Here is a 22,074-nt window from a genome sequence, read left to right on the forward strand (position 1 = left end):
CAATGGTTTCTAGTTTGGGTCTGCTGGCTTTGAGTGGCCATAGCTTTTCGAATTGTTGAACGTTCATGAGTGACTGGCTGGGCCCCGTGTCCAGCTCCATGCGTACCGGGATGCCATTTAATAGGACCTTCATCGTCATAGGTGGCGTTTTGATATATGAGCTGTGAATGTTTGCTACATGAACCCGCTGAACTTCAGCGTCCATTGATTTGCCCCACATGTCATCCTGTCTCTCAGAACCCGCTTCTGGTCCATCTGCCTCGTAAGTTAGCCTAGTCGCAGGCTTCCTGCACATTCTAGCTAAATGGCCAGTGAGGTTACAATTTCTGCAGGTGAACTGTTGAAACCTGCAAGTCCTAGCAGCATGTCTGCCCCCCACACCTCCAGCATGAACTGAGATTCCCATTGTTGTGAACAAAAGAGCTGTTACCAGGCATTCCTCGCTGATTGTCCCTTTGACTGCTCTTGAGCACCCTGTTAGTAGGTGTCAATGGCCCCATCCCAGAACGCATTGTCCACTGGGATAGCGTAAATGTCCGTTCAGCCTGCCATTGTCGGTGTTGAAAACCTGTTCTGGGGTCTATTGCTGCCTGGGGTGTGTCGAACTGCCCTTGCCTGCCTGTTGGGCTCTGAGTCGCATTTATGATATTGACCCCCTGACCCGTCGCCACGTTGGACTCAGAGTTGCGCGCGTATATTATCTTGGTTTCCTCCTCCCCCGCCATGAAAGTCTGAGCCAGCAACGCTGCCGCTTCCAAGGTCAAGTCCTTGGTCTCGATGAACTTTCTGAAAATCCCGGCATGACCGATGCCCTCAATAAAGAAATCCCTTAGCATCTCCCCCCTGCAGGCGTCTGTGAACTTACAGAGGCTGGCCAAGCGCCGGAGGTCTGCAACGAAGTCCGGTATGCTCTGTCCTTCCTGACATCGGTGGGTATAAAATCTGTGTCGGGCCATGTATATGCTGCTCGCCAGTTTGAGGTGCTCACTGATTAGCTTGCTGAGCTCTTCAAAGCTTCTCGGGTGCTAGCAGGTCTGTCATGAGCGCGTAAGTCTTAGATCCACAGCTGGTTAGTAGATGAGCCCTTCGCTTGTCGGCCGCTGTATCTCCCAGCCAGTCCTTCGTGACAAAGCTCTGCTGAAGCCTCTCAATGAAATCGTCCCAGTCCTCACCAACACAGTACCGTTCCTCTGTGCTACCGGTGGCCATTCTCGTGGGTCGTAGATTCCCGTTTCTCATCGCCACTGTAAAGTCCTTACACAATACCACAAATCCGCACGAGGCACATTCTATGGACGGGGTCACTCTGTGACCTGCACCTTTATTCACAGGACGAAGAAGTGCTGATCCTGTGTGGGACCTCCCTTTTTATATACCTGGATGATCAGGTGAGGAGTGTCTCCCACAAGTTCACCCCCTGTGGTCAAGGTGTGCATTTCTCAAGTATATACAGTATTGCAGTGTTGTTACATGAAGGTTACATACATGACAAACCCAATCTCTCTTCCTACGACAGTCCTGCCATCTCAGGAATCAGTCTAGTGAACCTTTGCTGCACTCCGTCTATGGCAAGTATATCCTTTCTTAGGTAAGGAGACCAAAACTGCATACAATACTCCAGGTGCGGTCTCACCAAGGCTCTGTATAACTGTGGTAAGACATCCTTGCTCCTGCACTCAAATCCTCTTGCAATGAATGCCAACATACCATTTGCCTTCCTAACTGCTTGCTGCACCTGCATGTTTGCTTTCAATGACTGGTGTACAAGGACACCCAGGTCCCTCTGTACATCGACACTTCCCAAGCCATCACCATTTAAATAGTACTTTGTCCTTATGTTTTTCCTACCAAAGTGGATAACTTCACATTTATCCACATTATACTGCATCTGCCATATGTTTGCCCACTCACTCAATCTATCTAAATCGCCTTGCAGCATCTTTGCATCCTCCTCACAACCCCAACTAGTTTTGTGTTGTCAGCAAACTTGGAAATATTACATTTGGTTCCCTCATCCAAATCATTTATATATGTTGTGAATAGCTGGGACCCAAGCACTGATCCCTGTGGTACTCCACAAGTCGCTGCCTGCCATCCCGAAAAAGACCCATTTATTCCTACTCTCTGTTTCCTGTCAGTTAACCAATTTTCAATCCATGCCAGTACATTACCCCCAATCCCATGTGCTTTAATTTTGCACACTAACCTCTTATGTGGGACTGTATCAAAGGCCTTCTGAAAATCCAAATACACTACATCCACTGATTCTCCCTTATCTATTCTATCAGTTACATCCTCAAAAAACTCCAGTAGGTTTGTCAAACATGATTTTCCTTTCATAAATCCATGTTTACTTTGTCTAATCCTGTTGATATTATCTAAGTGTGCCGTTATCACATCCTTTATAATAGACTCTAGCATTTTCCCTGCTACTGATGTTAAGCTAACTGGTCTGTAATTCCCTGTTTTCTCTCTCCCTCCTTTTTTAAAAGGTGGGGTTACATTTGCCACCCTCCAATCTGCAGGAACTGTTCCATAATCTATAGAATTTTGGAAGATGACAATGCATCTACTATTTCCATAGCTACCTCTTTTAGTATTCTGGGATGCAGATCAGGCCCTGGGGATTTATCGGCCATCAGTCCCATTAGTTTCTCCAGCACTATTTTCTTACTAATAATCATTTCCTTTAATTCCTCTTGCTCACTAGACCTTTGGTTCCCTAGCATTTCTGGGACTTTATTTGTGTCCTCTTCCGTGAAGACAGAACTGCAGTATTTAATTGTTCTGCCATTTCTGCGTTCCCCTTATAAATTATCCCGTTTCTGTCTGTAAAGGACCTACATTTGTCTTCACTAATCTTTTTCTTTTTAAGTGCTTGTGGAAACTTTTGCAGTCGGTTTTTATGTTCCTTGTAAGTCTACTCTCTTGCTCTATTTTTCGCCTCTTAATCAATCTCTTGGTCCTTTTCTGCTGAATTCTAAACTGCTCCCAATCCTCAGGCTTACTACTTTTTCTGGGAACTTTGTATAACTCCTCTTTGAATCTAATAGTATCTTTAATTTCTTTTCTTAGCCATGGTTGGGCCACTATTCCTTTTGTGTTTTTACGCAAGAAAGGAATGTATAATTGTTGCAATTCATGCATTCGTTTCTTAAATGTTAGCCATTGCCTATCCACCGTCATGCCTTTTAATGAATCTTCCCAATCTATCATAGCCAATTCATTCCTCATACCTTCGTAGTTTCCTTTGTTTAGATTTAGGACCCTAGTTTCAGATTGGACTACTTCACTTTCCATCTTAATAAAGAATTCAATCATGTTATGGTCACTCTTCCCTAAAGGACCCCGCACAACAAGACTGTTAATTAACCCCTTCTCATTACAGAATACCCAATCTAGGATAGCCTGTTCCCTAGTAGGCTCCTCAACATACTGGTCTAAAAAACCATCTTGTACACACTCCAGGAATTCATCTGCTACAATATTATTACTAATTTGGTTTGGCCAGTCTATATGTAGATTAAAGTCACCTACGATTACTTTAGTACCCTTGTTACATGCATCTCCAATTTCCTGTTTGATGCCGTCTCCTACATTACAACTACTGTTTAGAGGCCTATAGACAACTTCCACCAATGTTTTCTGCCCCTTAGTGTTCCTTAGCTCCACCCAGACTGATTCTACATCTTGATTTTCTGAGCCAATGTCCTTTCTCACTATTGTTCTGATTTCATCCTTTACTAACAATGCCACACCAGCCCCTCTTCCTTTTTGCTTGTCCTTCCTAAATATCGAATATCGAACATGCAAGGCTGTAAGCCACAAACACATCCTGGATTCAAAAAGCTTAACAACATTTTATTCTAAACAGCCCCCAGTGCAATGCAGCTGTTGGGGTACCTAAATGTTACTTCGGGGGAAGGAGAACCCAGCAGCCCTCAGCCCCAGGTACTTAGAAAATACTTTACAGCCTCTTCGATGGGGGAGGTGAAGGCATTCAAATCCTGGGACCTCCCTCAGACGCCACTAACTTTGTTGGGGTCAGTGACAGAGGTAGAGGAGGAAGGCGGGGTGGGGGGGAGGGTACATTCTTGGGATTCCAGAGGTAACAGTGTGGGGACAGGAAGAGAGGCCATTGCTGAAAATACTCTGGCTACAATTGGATAGGTCAGAGTGAAACCAAGCGAGGGCAGGCCTACAGAACCAAACAACAGAGGAAAGGCATTGGAGGAGAATGTCATGGTCAACCATGTCAAAGGCTGAATAGAGGTCAAGAAGATTGCCGAGGGAACGTGCAGTACTGTCACAGTCACAGAGGGTGTCATTTGTGCCTTTGATTCGGGCCAATTTCAGTGGGTGTTAGCGTATTAAAAACCTGGGAGTCATTTAAGGATTGATTGGATGCCACAGTGGGGTGAATCAGGGTCTCTAGATGGATGAATGGTTTTCCTCATCCATAAATATTGTGATTAAATACATAAGGGAAATGACGCACTGAGATTGCACAGAATGCTGCTCCCAGATCCCTTACTAGTCGTAAAAGTACTAGACAGAAACAGAAATGAATGAGAGGAGAAAGAAAGAGTAAAAAAGATAGTTTAGTTACCGCAAGAACGTGATGTCCGACTTGCTACAATTTCCATGACTTTCAAAAATGTACTTTGAGAAAATTACAGCTCGAGTTATGAAGGTGGGAAGAGAGTTGTGTTGTAGTCAAGTAAACAGTTCGCTACCATTTCTTCTGAACCTATCTGCAACTTAAGTCTTCATCTAATGTGGCTCCACTAGATACTTAATGTGTTCAATATGTCCTCATTCTGTTTTTTCAAATACATTACTGACTTCCATAATTTGAAATGGATCGGAACATAGCAATCAATGTGAGGTGGATGACGAACAATGCTGCATGTAACAATAGCATGAAAGATAGGATACGTTCTCAAAGCAACAAAACAAATTATTGTATCATCGTTGTCTTGACGATAGGGATCATTTTATTTGGTTCCCTCATGTCTCCTATTCACCTTTGGTGGCAGTGTGGTTGCTAGGTGACGCTTATGGGATTTTCTCCAGGGTATGGTTTCAGGGAAAGCAGATGTTGTAAACTTATGTGCGAAATTTATTTTCCAACTTTCTGTTTTTCCATATATTGAATAACTTTTTATTTCATGAAGACTGTAGTTAATGGGTGTTAAGTGTATTAGTAAATAGTTTTAGAACTTCTTGATTATCAAAAGTAACTTACACCTAAAATGATCTCATGCATTTCACAAATGCTGAAAATATTTTCAAAATCAAAAATCTTAAATCCAAATGACTGAAATGTTTGAATTTTCCTCCCTTCCCTCAATAGATGATTAAATGCATATTCTATTGTAATATTACAGTAATATTAAAAGCATTATCTATTTTATTTTAAATCGTACAGGGCACATATAGTGAGGCTGTGCTTCTGCTGCAGAACCTAGGTAAATGGAAACATAGGTCAGAGAATCAAGGCTGTGACATTATAGTCCTGGATCTGACACACAATCCTGTCCAGCAAGGCAGTTTAGCTGAATTTGCTCCTCTATTAAATTGTTCTGCTGTTAAAGGTAGTGTGTAACTGAGCCATTCAGACCTGAAGGCCCCATCGTTGATTTCCAGTCTGTGCTAAGGTAATGAATGTCAGCCCTAGAGACAATTGAGATGCTATAAATAGTCTCAGTGGCCCCTAGCTCGGCTAGGGAGGGGGAAAGAAATCAGCCAGTTCTTGCTTCTAATCGCTGTCCACTGTGCAGGCAATTTCCAGCAGAGATCACTGGATACCAATCCTGAGCAGGGACCCTGACTAATTGTCTCCATGCTCAGCATGCTGAATCTCTCTGTGGTGCCTCAACTGCTGTCCCTGCTGATATCAGTTAACACAGCGCAGAGCAGGGCTGAATCTAAGACCTTCTCTGCTCTGTATGGTTTAGCACTGGATATGCCTTTTACCCACTGAGCCATCTGGAAAGCCTAACACTTTTTATAACGGCGATTTAAAACAATTAATGAGCTCCCCGCTAGGAAGGAACTTGCATTCATATAGTGCTTTTCACGACCGTAGGATGTCCCAAAGTGCTTCACAGCCAATTAATTACTTCAGAAGTGAAGGGTGGAATTTTAACACCCCCACTCAATGAGTAGTCAAAAAGAGTGGGTCAATTACCCACTCCATTCCTGCTCCTTGGGGATTTTAACATCACTGTTTTTGGCAGCAGATGAGGTGGTCCTAAATCAGACGTGACCCTCATGTATATGTCCTATTACATCAATGGAACTCCACTGGCCTTTTAACCATGGCTGACCTGCTCAGTGAAAGCTGCACTGCAGACCGAAGGGGCCGCAAAAAAACTCCCATTTGTGGGGCCAGGAGGAACAAGTCCCCACAAGGAAAGTCTCGGCCTCTGCTACCATGGCTTGTCCACCCCTACCCCACCCCACATTCTCACCCACGAGACTCTGGCGAAACCTCCTCCCATCATTTATCTTCCAGCTGGTGGATAGCCTGTGGAACACCTGCTGACCAGCTGCCTCTTTCCACTCGTTTCGGGTGGGCAGCTGGCCGGCAGGATATAAATGAAGCCCAGGAGTCAAAATAGCCCAGGCCTCAAATTAATGCTGTCAGGGCGAGGGGTGGAGGGGGGAAGACATTAAAATCCCCCCCCGTTGACCCTGTTGTTATGTAAGGAAATGTGGCAGCCAATTTTCACAGCAAGGTCCCACAAACAGTAATGAGATAAATGAAAAGATAGTCTATATATAGTTATGTTGGTTGAGGGATAAAATATTTGCCAGGGCAACAAGCTAAATTAATGAAGCTTTCTGTACTTTATCAGATTCCTGTATAAGAAAGATAGAGGACACAGATGAAAGCTTTATCTCAGAGTTCCCATTGTTGAGTTTGTCCTCAGATGCATCTTTTTCCATGGTGATCAAGTTGCTAGCCATTTCTTTAAAATGGCACTCATTAAGTGATGTACTGCAATAACAAAGCTTACTTTTATCTGACTCACATCAAACATTTCCTTCAAATGGTATTTAGTGAATAATTGCCACAATAAAGTAATTTAACACTGTAATTACCTCACAAGCAGTATTTACAGGTGATCGGCACTTTATTGTTTACTTACCAGATATTGCCTCAGTGACCACACTTGCCTCTTTGTACAGGTAGAGCTCCAATTTGTGTAGTGCCTTTCGTGTTCTCAGTAGGTTCACAGCCAATTAATTACATTGCAGTGTAGTCACTTTTACCAAACATGCTTGAAAATATATATGCACAACATCCACAGTAATTCCTTTATCTCAATTATTTCCTCAAAGAAGTCTTACTAAATTTGTCAGACACAACTTGACTTTTACAAATTCATGGTGGCTGTCCTCAAATAACCCACATCTTTCTAGCTGAACATTAATCTGCTCCTGTATTTTAGCCTTTAGAGACTTACTAACTACTGTAGATAGGCTGGCCAGTCTATAGTCTCTTGGATTATCCGTTTTTCCTTTGAACTGAGGTATTCCACTGGTAACACTCCAGTCCACTGACATAACTTCCATATCTAAGGATGTGAGCAGAGTCTCTGCTATTTCCTCCCTGACTTCCCTCAGGATGCATGCCATTCTGCCTTTTCCAATTCCTTATCTAGATTTATCCTATCTAACTTCTCCACCTCCTCCTATCTTTAATAAAAACAGAGAATGTTGGAAATCTCAGCAGGTCAGGCAGGATTTGTGGAGAGAAAAACAGAGTTAATGTTTCAGGTCGACGACCCTTCGTCAGAACTGCCGAACATTCAAAGGGTCATCGACCCGAAACATTAACTCTGTTTTTCTCTCCACAATGCTGCCTGACCCGCTGAAATTTCCAGCAGTGTGTTTTTATTTCAGATTCCAGCATCTGCAGTATTTTGCTTTTGTCCTCCTATCTTTAATTGGTCCTACCCTTTCTTTTACTATTCTTTTTAAGTGCTTAGAAAATCCTTTTCTTGTTGTTACCAGCCAATTTTCCTTCATACCTTCTCTTAGCCTTTCTAATCTTTTTTTTGCTTACCCTCGATATTTGTCTTGATTTTATTTTGTATTATTAGCCCTGCTTTCAATTGAACTCAGTAGTTCTCTTGCATTTCAGTGATCGTGCTCTTGCCTCTGAGTAAGAAGGTTATGAGTTCAAGCCCCACCCCAGGGCTTGAGCACTTAACCTTGGCTGAGATTTGTCAGGTGAGACATTAAATTGAAGCCCTGTCTGCCAGTTCATGTGGACATTAAAAAATCCCATGGCATTATTCAGAGAAGAGCTGGAGATTTCATCTGATGTCCTGGCCAATATTTATCTCTCAAGTAACATCATCAAAATAAATCAACTGGTTATTTTCCTCATTACTGTTTGTGGGACCTTATTGTGACCCAATTGGCTGCTGCATTTGCCTACATAACAACAGTGATTACACTTCAAAAGTAATTCATTGGCAATAAAACATTTTGGGATATCATGAGGATGTGAAAGATGCTTTATAAATGCAAGTATTATTTTTCTTTTCCTTTACATTGTTCATGTCATGAAAGCTATCAAAGGGAGTGCAGTATATCTACATAATGAAACATTTTAATTTTATACTTTAGAAAATAGTTGATGCCAGAATAAGACAACAAACAAACCATTTCTGCCCAGTCTGCAAATCAATGAAGCTTCTCTCACCTCGATTAGAACACCCATCAACCATCCAAACTCAAGGGATCATGTGATGTCACAGTTAAGCCTGATCCTGTCCTCAGCCAACAACCCACCCTTGTACATCTTAGCAAGGGCTCACTGAACAGCAATAAGAATCTGAATTTTCCTCTCCTTTGCCTAGAGATGAGGCCAATATAAAGCCCATTTGCTTAAAACATGTTACATCTCTAACTTTTTCCAGTTCTGATGAAAGGTCATCGACCTGAAATGTTAACTCTGTTTCTCTCTCTATAGATGCTGCTTGACCTGCTGAGTTGTTCTGTTTTTATTTCTAATGCCCACGAATACCCTGGTTAAGATCAGCTAACTTAACATAGACAAAGGACCAAAACCGGTTATGTTCCTCAGTCACCAATGTTATTACTCGCTGCCCATTTCAGCGAACTTCTACAGCAGCTTGCTTCAACACAACAATTTTATTCACATGACAGCCAGAACCACTTTGTAATCAGGACCCCAAACATATTATCCCATTAATCCAATATAGTAATACTGTTGCAGTTTTCACTTTTATTTATGTGTGTATATAAGTTTGCAAAAATGTATTCTGTTGGAAAATGCTATGGCTAAACATTCCAGTGAAGCATGTAGTTTACAAAAAGTAAAAACGGCTCTAATTAAAGCCTCTTTTAAATAACAGCTCCTCTAAATGAATAGCACATGCTAGTGCAGTCTCCCACAGCATTTCCCATGACATTCTCTCCTGCTTGGATTGCAGCCTTAGTATTTACCTCGGTCACCTGCTGGTTACCCTGTATATTCCTCAAACTGGCTCTACTGTCAAAAATGCACATAACCAGCACATGCTTCCTCCTTCCAACAATGCTCTTTTGACCCTTCAATCTGAAATGCCGTGGCAACATTTGCTGATTGAGAATAAACTAAATTCTCTAAGGCCCCAGATTTAATGTGCCAAACTATCACAAAGGCTGCATTGCAGAGAGCGTTTGTTATATGGGAAATACAGCAGCTGAATATCTTCTGTCTTACAGCAGTTGAATTGACAATAGTTTTCTTAGAAATAAAACAAACTTTCTAAATGGCTTAATGTGTTCATCTGGTCAGTAGCTGATCCATACAGATGCATAAAAGGTCTCATGTTCAATACCTGGTCTGTGCAGAGATAACTGAAAACAGATGGGGCTGTATAGTACTGCAGTTGGTCTCCATCCACCTGAGGAGGGAAGGGGAAATTGGTCAGCATTCCTGCTCCTGATCCAATGTGTCCTACCGTAAAGTGTGTATGTCGATGGACCTTGGGTAAAGCAAATTTGAGTTTGGTTGTGATGACTCCCATCCCCTGCAGTCAAATAGTTTGCCGACAATCACTGTGAAGATCCACATCTAAATCACAGCCATGGGGAGCTGTACAACAGCAAGTAGTCAACTTCTTCACAGGTGAAGGCAAGAAAATTGAGACAAAGTAAACTGAAGTTCCTTTACTTGTAGGTTTGCTCCACTCCAATCATTGCAACACCCAACTACACTAGACATCAAGTGTATAAGCTATACGTATAACTTTCTCCAGTCAAGTTTTGTCTAAGAAACAAAACACATGTATGTCAATGACATCACATGACCATAATAATTACCAAAAATATCTCCAAATATTATGTATATAAGTTTTTGTTCAACTCATTTGCTCCACTTACCCCTCTACTGCTGAAAGTGCCCACTCATTGTGGGATATAACTCCACAGGTATGAGCAATCACAATGTGCCTTGTCAAATGTCCATTTTCTCTGTGGGAGCAGACACACTGACTAACTGAAGGGTGATACCAAATAGGAATGTTGACTGTTTTTTCACCCCTTTCATAGTTCAAGAACACTGAAGCTACTTACACCATTATAAACACTACCCAGGGTCGCCTCCTGGAGTTTGAAACATTTAAATTAACTTTAAAACTCTTTGAACATTGTAAGACCACAGTTTTGCTGCTACTTTGAAGTAACAAGTAAACTAAATATACATTGCTAAATTCCATAATGTCTCATCCCTTTTTATTTAAATCAAAGTCTAATGCCATGTAATTTTAAAAAGGTAACAATTAAAAAGCAGATTTTGCACTAAGTTTTAAAAAAATGTTTGCAATCACAATAAAATGGGGAATATTTGGCTGGTCATCTAATTCTGACCCAAATATCTTGTCTTAGAATTTTAAATGTATTTCCATGATAAGTGAGGTAATGCAGATGCAGAAGATATTATAATATGGGCATTTGGGGACTAAAACTCTGCAGCCTATATTGGGAGTGTGCCAGAAGGACCACAAACTAGGCCTGGACTTGGTTAGACCAGGTCCCGGACTTACGTTGGAGTTACCCCTGGCAGTTGTTTGGGTGGAGCCTCTGATCACCTCGATCAAGGCCAATGACGCAGGATGGGGTGGAGCCAGGGCAAGGACTCCGAATGCTGGCAGTTCTCATGTTCCTGACTCCCGGAGGGACCTGGTGTATCGTTGGTGCAGGTGAGACTAGGTGCAACAGATTATTAAATGGAGGAAGTCGGCCTCACCTGGGGTGGAGAGCGGTGGTGCAGGCTACGATATGGACCGCCAAAGAAAAATTAAAGATTTTTAAAAATGTGGCCCCCGCTGAGGACAGGGCAAGGTCCTTTCGAGGGAAGAAGTCGGACAAGGGAAGGAAACCTGGCATCTAAACTCCAGCAGGTTACTCTTCTGCTGCAATTTTCGGCCTCTCTGGTGGATGGGAAACCCAGATGTTTCCCTAATTAAAATATTACCTTGGAAAGGGTCACGTGCTATGGCAAAAATTATTCTATATCTTTAATCTTGAAACTATCTTCATAATTCCTCTCCTGCTCACTTGCTGCCTTTGTTTACGCATGCACACCAAAAGAACAAATTAAGAAGTTGTGCATATATATTAATAGAAAGGTAATTCTTCTTTGCAAACTTTGCTTGTAATGGCATTGTCTAGATTATTGCGCTACTGGAAAACCAAATTAACAAGAATGTCATTGCATTAATTATTTGCAACATTGCAGACCTATATGTATTTACTGATCCTTAAACAGCTTTTGCTTTATAAACTGTTTCCATTCTAGATATCCTTGAGTCTGGTTGCCCAGTTGAGGCAGAGCTACAACTATTCCCTTGGCAATGCTAATGGTCAATTTGTTGTTGTGATTGTCCAAGCACATTTCACTGTAGAACAGGTGATAAATCAAGGGATAGAAACAGATGCCTTCCATAGTTGTGAATGAGCTTCATTAAATATTTTACAGAGTATCTTTTTCCTTTATTGACCCTGATAGGCTTGATGGACCAGCTCGTCTTTTCCTGTCCGTTATTTTTGTCTGTTAGTATTTGTTGTTTGGCACTGGACCTTGAACAACTGCCAGCATAGCTAAATTATGAATGGAAACTTCTCTTATATTTATTTGGAAATTTTTCATTGTTCCCGTGGTGGATGATTACAAGCTCTCGATTGTTCTTTTACTTCAATCAATCTTTACTGTAATCATTAACTATTATCATCAAAAAAGCCTTTGGCAATCTCCACATGTTGCTGTAATAGGAATCAGAATATAGTAACTTGGATCCTTATGCTGCTGTCATATTGATGCGGCCAAACTATCATACATCAATGATGTTCCTGCACTAACTTGGTGAATGTTAAGAATACAGATAAATAATTAACTTAAAAAACAATCTGTAAAACATTACAATAATCCAGTTTGTTTTTCTATCTGCACATTTGATGACAACACGACACAGCCGAAGGCAACTGTAACAAGGACAGATGTCTCAAAAATGTGACCTTCATGGTCGCTTAGAGTACAGAAAGACTTTGCTTTGCTACCAGTGATTATTCTCCAAATGACAGCTGGAGACAGAATAGTCAGAAACAACTAAGCATTTTATTGAGATGATGCATATCAGTGTATAGATTCATATCTGCATGCTGCTCCATTGCAATATATTCCTGTGCACCTACATTCTTCAACATACTACCATGCAACTGACCTAGTACTTCCATCCATCTAGATCCCACGCGCAGACATCCAAGATGGATGCAGCACCAAGTCCAACTATGGCTCTGATTTGCTGTGCAACCTTCTCTGATGTATCCATGTTTAAACTGACAGATGACCAGGTGGAGCACTTTTAGCTCTTTGGGCTGCTTCCCTGATGGAAACTGACCTCAGCCAAATCCAGACAGAAACATAGAAAATAGGTGCAGGAGTAGGCCATTCGGCCTTTGAGCCTGCACCACCATTTAATAAGATCATGGCTGATCATTCACGTCAGTACTCCTTTCCTGCTTTCTCTCCATACCCCTTGATCCCTTTAGCCATAAGGGCCATATCTAACTCTCTCTTGAATATATCTAATGAACTGGCATCAACAACTCTCTGCGGTAGGGAATTCTACAGGTTAACAACTCTCTGAGTGAAGAAGTGTCCCCTCATTTCAGTCCTAAATGGCTTACCCCTTATCCTTAGACTGTGTCCCCTGGTTCTGGATTTCCCCAACATCGGGAACATTCTTCCTGCATCTAACCTGTCCAGTCCCATCAGAATTTTATGGTTTCTATGAGATCCCCTCTCATACTTCTAAACTCCAGTGAATAAAGGCCCAGTCGATCCAGTCTCTCCTCATATGTCAGTCCAGCCATCCCGGGAATCAGTCTGGTGAACCTTCGCTGCACTCCCTCAATAGCAAGAATGTCCTTCCTCAGATTAGGAGACCAAAACTGAACACAATATTGCAGGTGAGGGCTCACCAAGGCCCTGTACAACTGCAGTAAGACCTCCCTGCTCCTATACTCAAAACTCCTAGCTATGAAGGCCAATAAACCATTTGCTTTCTTCACCACCTGCTGTACTTGCATGCCAACTTTCAATGACTGATGTACCATGACACTCAGGTCTCATTGCACTCCGCTTTTCCTAATCTGCCGCCATTCAAATGCAAAAAATGGGCAACTCTTTGTCTCATTGGTTTTTAAAATCCCATTAACTCGGCATGTTGCTATTCCAGCCTGGGATATACCTCTTGCTAGGGATGCTTCAATGGGATCAGGAGTTCATGCACATGTCTTCCTGACTTCCACATGATCACTTCTGGTTTTGTCAGGTGCCAAACAATTGAACCAGCCTTACGTTTCAAGATTGGGATTGGAAGGGGACTTCATGAATCCATAGGAAACCCCTCCAATTCTCCATTTTAATTTATTTGTTTGGGACCATAAAATGGGTGTATTACTTCCTCATGAAAATAGGTTTCTGAGATGCCAGCCAATCCATAATGGCAGTAACACTGTCTAGATCCTGCATAACTGTGGCAATCTTGAGGGGGTAATTTTATTTTCTTTGAGGTCCTTTCATGCAGTTGGATATATCCCAGATAAAACCCTAGGAGTTGGTTTAGCATGACAGCAGATGGGGTGATGCCCAGCTATCACTGTGGATGGAATTGACAAGTTGGTCCAGAGACTGCCCCATGTTGGCCTACACTCGGAGGCTCATAACAAACAAGTCACATATTTTCTATTGACTAGTGCATGCTTCAACAACTTGTTCAGCCAATGATGGCCACAAAGAAATATCACTCATGGGCAAGTAATTTCAATTCCAAGTACTCCCCGGCAAACCCTGTTAGAATATATCACTAAATAAAGCTCTTCTCTTAAAGGAAATATTTATATTGGCACAAGCTAGAAAGCTATGTTGAATCTCCCAAATTGAATAAAACACCTGAGTCCTTGCTAGCTATTATGAAGAGCTGAGATGGGCATCCCTTTTTATTTTTTGATGCTAATCTTTCTTCAGAACTACCATCAAAGGTTGAGTGCAGAATGGGAAACTGTCCTTACTGGTACTGAGCTGCTAGGGACTAATAGCCAGGAGCAGAATGGGTGTAAAATATTACGGATGTAAAGTTTCACAATCCTGAGATTGTGAAACTTTACATCCATAACATTTTACAATAATAAAATAAATGAACATATCATCTGTTTAGGTATTGCTTGTGTGTAATCATATTTTATGAATAAATTTGATTATTAATTTTAGCTCGACGTATACCATCTTGCCAATTTTCTGCCTTTTTAGAAGAGACAGGAGTGCATGGTAAGCAGTCAATGCAACGTCTATTTGCAGAATATCATAGTAAAAGGGAAATTGTTAATTCTCTGGCACACTGCTCCCGTTCATGACACACACAAAGGTGTAAGCTATGAATCATAGGGGGAAGAAAGACTGTTTACTGAGACTGCATCTTGTTGTGAACATGTACAAAGAAGGTTAGGAGAAAGCCTGAATTATAATGGTCCTTAATTTAGAAAGGAACCAATAAATAGTGTCCCGTGATGCTTAACTGGCATAGGAAGGACCCAAATGACTTAGTATGAATGGAGCATTAGTTATAGTATTTTCCACATCAAAGTCCAAATAACTAACATGATGTTCTAGTGAATATGCTTCCGAGCACTGAAGCCATGAAGCATCAGAAAGAATTATTTGTCTCCAAGGTGAGATGGTTGCAGCAACTGAAAACATTCTTGGGAGAATCCTGGCCAATCATCTGCATCATTGATGCATGAGTACCACACAGCGATATGTGTGCGCACTAGGTCTGTGCATCAGCGCATGTCTCCAGTCATCCTGGTTAACCCTTGCAACTGGATAAAGGCCGAGCTCTGTCAAGCCGGTGTGGTGGCTGATGTGCAACGGTCACCGCACGTTAAAAAAAATCCACGCACAGGCATCTTCCACCCCTTCAACTGGAGGAGTTCAGGACTGGAACATCGGGTCCTTCATTGAAACAACCATGAACTCAACCTTTTTGGTGCGGAAGCAAGTCATCCTCGTTCAAGGGACCGCCTATGATGACGATGACATAAGAAAATATGGAATGGGAAAAGTCTGTTTGGTGATGCTATTAGAGGGACCCGCTTAACAACTTCTAATGCCAGGCTTATTGAGAAATCTGAGTTGGCATTACTTCTAACTAGTTTATTAGTTCTCGGGAAAAAAAACGAAATTACAAAACTTTGAAACAGTGGGGTCAATTTTCAACTGTCACCTGCCCGAATTGTGCCTGAAAACCAAGTGGCCAGCAGTGGAAAATCAGGGCAGGCACCTCGGCAGCCTCTTGGATGTCCAAGACCCACCTGATGTAGTTTTCAGGTGGGCCTGTAAATGGATGAAGGGGAATTTTAACGATAAATAACAGGTGGGTTGGGGTCTGGTGGGAGTTTAAAGTGTTAAAAAAATGAATCCCGACCAGAACCTGGCCTACTTTTGGTTTTAACCGAGGCGGGTAACCAACCCGCTTCTAGGAGGAGGATTTCCCATTTAAAAATCATAATGAGACTGGCGTGCTCAGATTTAACCACAAAATTTAACTGTGGCTGGTCAGTTTTGCAGGCTTCGGGGATCCAGGAGGTAAGTGCCTTTACCATCCACTGCGATCAGAGACCCACCACAAGGCCTCCTATCCCCCGCCTCCACTAGGCCTTTGATCACCTTCCCAGATCCCTCCACCACCACAGTGCTTTTTCTCCCTGGCACCAATGTTCCCTCCCTTCCCCATTGATGCTCTGGCCCGATGTTCTCCCCCTCCACCCCCTGATGCTCTGGTGTCAGAACTTCTCTCCCTACACCTCATCTCTGCTCCAACCCTAATGTTCTACCCCTCCCTCCCAATGCTCTTGTGTCGGAACTTCTCTCCCTAACCTCCCACCTATGCTCCAGCCCCGATGTTCTGTCCCTCCCACCCGTTCCTCCTTCGGTCCTCTCTTCCTCCTCTCTGCGGTATAGTGCCACAGGCCTAGCCGCCCGCAGCCAACCAGCCTCTGCATCTGCTGGCTGCGGGTGTGAAACAGAGGTTTGAAATGCAAATCAGGCCCTGCAGTAAAATCTGTTCTCCCGGGTTCCCAACCTGCCTCCTGATTAAAATTGCTAATACGTCTGAAACAGGCTGGAGATTGGTTACATATGCAAATCGGTGTCCTCTGCCAGTTGCAGGACCTTGTTTGCAATTTTCAGGTACAAATGGACAGAATGTGCGCTGCACATGGTGAACACATTTATACCAGGGGGTGTGCGGCCTGACCAGAGGCCCTTAAAGGGATCGCTGGAAACCGCTCCAAAATCAGCTTGGAACATTTTTGGGGGCAAGAATTCATCTGGTCCTTCCTAGCTCCACAGAAATAATATGACTGCTGCTGGTCACTGGCTAGGCTATACTCCCTGATATGCCTCCGTCCACCTTTTTAGCATCACGGAGCTGCCAGAATTTCAGCCTGCCTGTGTGGTAAGCTGCCTGCTAGCCTTCATTGAGCACTCAGTGGCTCATCCCAATTATGCTGTTGAGGCCTGAACTTTAAAATAGTTTGGGCCTCTTGATGCTGGCTTCAGGATAAGGTTCCTTTTTTTACCAGCAAGAAGTGTTCTGGTGGAAAGTATGTTGCTGTAACTTAATCAACAATAACTTGCATTTATATAGCATTTATAATGTATTAAAACATCCCAAGGTGCTTCACTAGTGCATAATCAGACATTAAAAATTGACACCGAGCCAAAGGAGCCATTAGGACTGATGACTAAAAGCTTGGTCAAAGAAGTAGGTTTTAAGGAGCCTCTTAAAGGAGAGAGGTGGAGAGTATCAGGAAGATTGTATCATATTGTTTGACCAGCAGACATTTGTGCCACATAATTTGAACAGCAGATCAAGTTTTATTTCACTGTATTATAGCATTTACTACTTCCTTGTACCATCACTGTAGACACCACATCAATGGAAACACACGACATAAAACTTTAATATTTGCAGGTGGAAATTGTTGCCTGTATCCTTCTTTTGCTCACTGAAGTCAAGTGTCAGCCTGGGCTCAGTGCTATCACTCTCACCTCTGGGTCAGAAGATTGTGGGTCAAAGCCACACTCCAGAAACTTGAGCACATGATCGAGGTTGACACTCTGGTGCAGTACTGAAGGAGTGCTGCACTGTCAGAGGTGCTGTTGTTCGGATAAAACGTTAAACCGAGGCCCCGTCTGCCCTCTCACGTGGACGTAAAAGATCCTATGGCATTATTCAAAGAAGAGCAAGGAAGTTCTCCCGATAGCCTGACCAACATTTATCCTTCAGCCAACAGATGCTTTGGTCATTTATCTCATTGCTGTTTGTGGGACCTTGCTGTGTGCAAATTTGCTGCTGCGTTTCCTACATTACAATAGTGACTACACTTCATTATTAGTTCATTGGTCGTAAAGTGATTTGGGATGTCCTGTGGTCGTGAAAGGTGCTATATAAATAGAAATTCTTTCTTTTTCTTTGAAGTAAACATGTGCAGCAGAAATTGTTGATGTATTCGATGAATGTCAAAAATTTATATTCACTTACAAAGCTTCTGAAATTGAGTTCCTCTCGGAAAATTCATGTTTGAAGAGAGTTATACTGCCCGTCCTGAAAAGGTGCCAAGTTCATGTCCACCAGTGCAAAGCAACTTTTCAGAGATGTGAAATATTTGCAGTTGTGTGATACCACCTGGAGGAGATAGTCTTATGGCACATCTGTTTCATATTATTTATACTACAACTGGTGCAAGGGCCAATTTTGAAATTTTTTAATGGTCCCCACAACCACTTTAACACTGAAGCTTAAGATTTTAATATTAGGCAAAAACTAGTCCACTTCTTTACTACTTTAATATTAGCAGATGGAAACTGTTGCCTGTATCCTTCTTTTGTTTAAAGTCAGGTGTCAACCTTGCCTCAGTGGTAACACTCTCACCTCAAGTTTCAGAAGTGAGGCTTCGAACTGACAACCGTTCAATTAAAAATTAATTTTACTGGGATTTCAAAGTCAGAGATCCGTGTATGTATTTAAGTTTTATAGATACAGAGATCTGCTGTGCCTAATAAACAAATTGGTATAATTAGGCAATACAAGGGTACATTTTCACCATGACTATGGTATTGCTCCACTAGGGTAAATTCTGACCTAACACCTGAGCCAAATGTAGTAAGACTCCCTGAAAGAGGTAATCTCACTCCAATTCGCTTCACTATCAGTTCAGATCTTGATAAATGATTTGCACCACACAAGTTTAGTTAAACTTGTAGTGTCAATTCACCGTAACTCAGCCCTATGAAAACATGTCAAACTGGTAGAAAGAGTGAGATTATCCACTGTGATCAGTTACCAAATGGTTGTGCTGTGCTGATTCCCAATTCCATTGCTAGGTTTTTCAGTCTAATGAATGGTATTCACTTTATCCACTTCAGAAGCTAGAGAAACTGTGACACATTTTGCAGAGTAAATATATGAGGGATTTGGGTAAGGTACTGAATCATAGAATCTTCCAGCACAGAAAGAGGCCGTTCAGCCTATCACGGCTATGCCAGCTCTTTGAGAGAGCAGTCCAATTAGTTCCACACCCCAGCCTTTTCTCCATTACCATGAAAATTAGACCTCTTCAAGTACATGTCCAAGTGCCTTTTAAAAGTTCCTGTGGAATCTGATTGCACCACCCTTTCAGGTAGTGCGTTCCAGATCTTAACAACCCTCTGTGTGAAGAAATTTCTCATTTTCCCTCTAGTTCTTTTGCTAATTATTTTAAATCTATGACCTCTGGTTACCAACCCACTTTTTGGAGGAAACAGTTTCTCCCTACTCGCTCTATTAAATTCCCTCAATTTTGAATACCTCTATTAGGTCTCCCCTTAACCTTCTTTGCTGTAAGGAGGACAATCCCAGCTTCTCCAATCTCTCCTCATAATTGAACTCCCTCATCCATGGCGTCATCCTGGTAAACCACCTCTGTATCCTCTCCAAGGTGACACAGGTGACGAGAATTGTACACCATACTCCAGCTGAGGCCTAAACAGAGATTTGTAAAGGTTTAGCATAACTTCCTTGTTTTTATATTCAACGCCCCTATTCAAAAATCCAAGTATCCCATATGCTTTCTTAACCGCCTTCTCAACTTGCCCTGTCACCTTCAAAGATTTATGAATACGCACTCCTAGGTTCCATTGTTCTTGCACCACCTCAAAAGAATACCATTTAAATTATGTCACTCCTTGTTGTTTCTCCCAATGTGCATCACTTCACACTTATCCGCATTAAATTGCATCTGCCATGTGCCTGCCCATTTCACCAGTCAGTCTATATCCTCCTGAACACAAAAGCAAAATACTGCGATGTTGGAATGTGAAATAAAAACAGAGAATGCTGGAAAACTCAGCGGGTCAGGGAGCATCTGTGGAGAAAAAAAAACAGTTAACGTTTTGAGTCGACGACCCTTCATCAGAACTGCCGAATGTTTGAAAAGAGCACATTCTTAAGCACTGAAGGGGGGAGGAGAAGAAAGAATAAAAGGGAAGGTCTGTGATAGGAAAGCAGGAGGGATGAGAGAGACTAAAGGGATGATAGGCCGAATTGAAACGGTAATAACAGAAGTCAGAAAAGGTTCATCCGGATAGGGTATGAATGGCGTAGTAATGACCAGCTGCCATTATAGACAAAGAAAAAAAAAGAAAGAAAAAAAACATAAGATGTGACGGTTGGGGGAGGGAAATGGAGCCAAAGGTGGCCAGAGGTTATGCTCTGATGTTGAGTCCAGAAGGCTGTAAAATGCCTAAACGAAAGATGAGGTGCTGTTCCACGAGCTTGCGTTGAGCTTTATTGGAACAGTGGAGGAGTCTGAGGACGGAGATATCAGAGTGGATGTGGAGTGGAGAATTATAGTGACAGGCGATCGGAAGCTAACGGACTTGAACAAAGCGGTGACCCAATCTACGCTTGGTCTCCCCAGTGTAGAGACCACATCGTGAGCAGTGAATACAGTATATCAAGTTGAAAGAAGTACAAGTAAATCACTGTTTCACCTGGAAGAAGTATTTGGGGCCCTGGATAGTGGGGAGGGAGGAGGTAAAAGGGCACGGGAAGGTGCCATGGGAAGGGGAGGGGTTGCTGGGGGTGACTGTGGAATGGACCAAGGTGTCGCGGAGGGAAAAATCCCTTCGGAACGCTGAGAGGGGAGAAGAGGGGAAGATGTGATTGGTGGTGGGATCATGCAGAAGGTGGCGGAAATGGCGGAGGATGATCCGTTGAATGTGGAGGCTGGTGGGGTGAAAGGTGAGGACAAGGGGAACCCTGTCATGGTTCTGAGAGCGAGGGGAAGGGGTGAGAGTAGAGGTGTGGGAAATAGAACGGACACGGTCGAGGGCCATGTTAATCGCGGCGGAGGGGAATCCTCGGTTGAGGAAAAAGACATGTCAGAGGCACTAGTGTGAAGGGTGGCGTCGTCAGAGCAGATGTGACGGAGATGTAGAAACTGGGAGAATGGAATGCAGTCCTTACAGGATGCGGGGTGGGAGGAAGTGTAGTCCAGGTAGCTGTGGGAGTCAGTGGGCTTATAGTGGATACTGGTCGAAATGGAGACAGGGAAGACGAGGAAGGGAAGGGAAGAGTCCGAGATGGACCGTGTGAACGTGAGGGAAGGGTGGAAATTGGAAGCAAAGTGAATGAAATTTTCAAGTTCAGGGCGAGAGCAGGGAACGGCACCGATGCAGTCATCAATGTACCGGAAAAAGAGGTGAGGGGACCCGAGTAGGACTGGAACAAAGAATGTTCCACATTTCCCACGAAAAGGCAGGCACAGCTCGGACCCATGCGGGTTCCTATAGCAACACCTTTAATTTGGAGGAAGTGAGTGGAGTTAAAGGAAAAGTTGTTCAATGTGAGAACAAGTTCAGCCAGGCGGAGGAAGGTGGTGGTGGATGCGGACTGGTTGGGCCTCTGCTCGAGCAAGAAGCGGAGCGCCCTCAGGCCATCTTGGTGGATGATGGAAGTGTAGAGGGATTGGACGTCCATGGTGAAAAGGAGACGGTTGGGGTCAGGAAACTGGAAACTGTTAAAGTGACGGAGGACGTCGGAGGAGTCGCGGATGTAGGTGGGAAGAGAGTGGACAAGGGGAGAAAAATTAGAGTTGAAATAAGTTCTGTAGGGCAATAACAGGCTGAAACGATGGGTCTACCTGGGCAGTCCTGTTTGTGGATTTTGGGAAGGAGGTAGAAGCGGGCTATGCGGTGCTGGGGAACTATGAGGTTGGTGGCTGTGGAGGGAAGATCTCCAGAGGAGATGAGATCAGTGATGGTCTGCGAAATGATGGCTTGATGTTCAGTGGTGGAGTCATGGTCCAGGAGGAGATAGGAGGATGTGTCAGAGAGTTGCCGATCAACCTCTGCAAGGTAGAGGTCGGTTCACCCAACAACAACAGCGCCACCCTTGTCAGCGGGTTTAATGACAAGATTGGGGTTGGATCTGAGCGAGCGGA

The 22,074-nt window shown here is 43.0% G+C and overlaps 1 protein-coding gene across 3 annotated transcripts in view; it reads right to left on the bottom strand.

Moving 5' to 3' along the window:
• Nucleotides 1-22,074, bottom strand: part of slc12a7b (solute carrier family 12 member 7b) — a 385,059-nt gene that overhangs the window by 358,286 nt on the left and 4,699 nt on the right. Inside the window, exon 2 of one of the 3 annotated variants that reach the window (XM_070880502.1) lies at nucleotides 9,867-9,932. The exons of the other annotated variants lie outside the window; for them this stretch is intronic. The gene's annotated coding sequence lies outside the window, so the exon portion shown is untranslated. The remainder of the gene's footprint in view (nucleotides 1-9,866; nucleotides 9,933-22,074) is intronic. 3 annotated transcript variants of the gene reach the window in all.

Source organism: Pristiophorus japonicus, chromosome 5 (genome assembly GCF_044704955.1).
Source record: "Pristiophorus japonicus isolate sPriJap1 chromosome 5, sPriJap1.hap1, whole genome shotgun sequence".
NCBI lineage: Eukaryota > Metazoa > Chordata > Chondrichthyes > Pristiophoridae > Pristiophorus > Pristiophorus japonicus.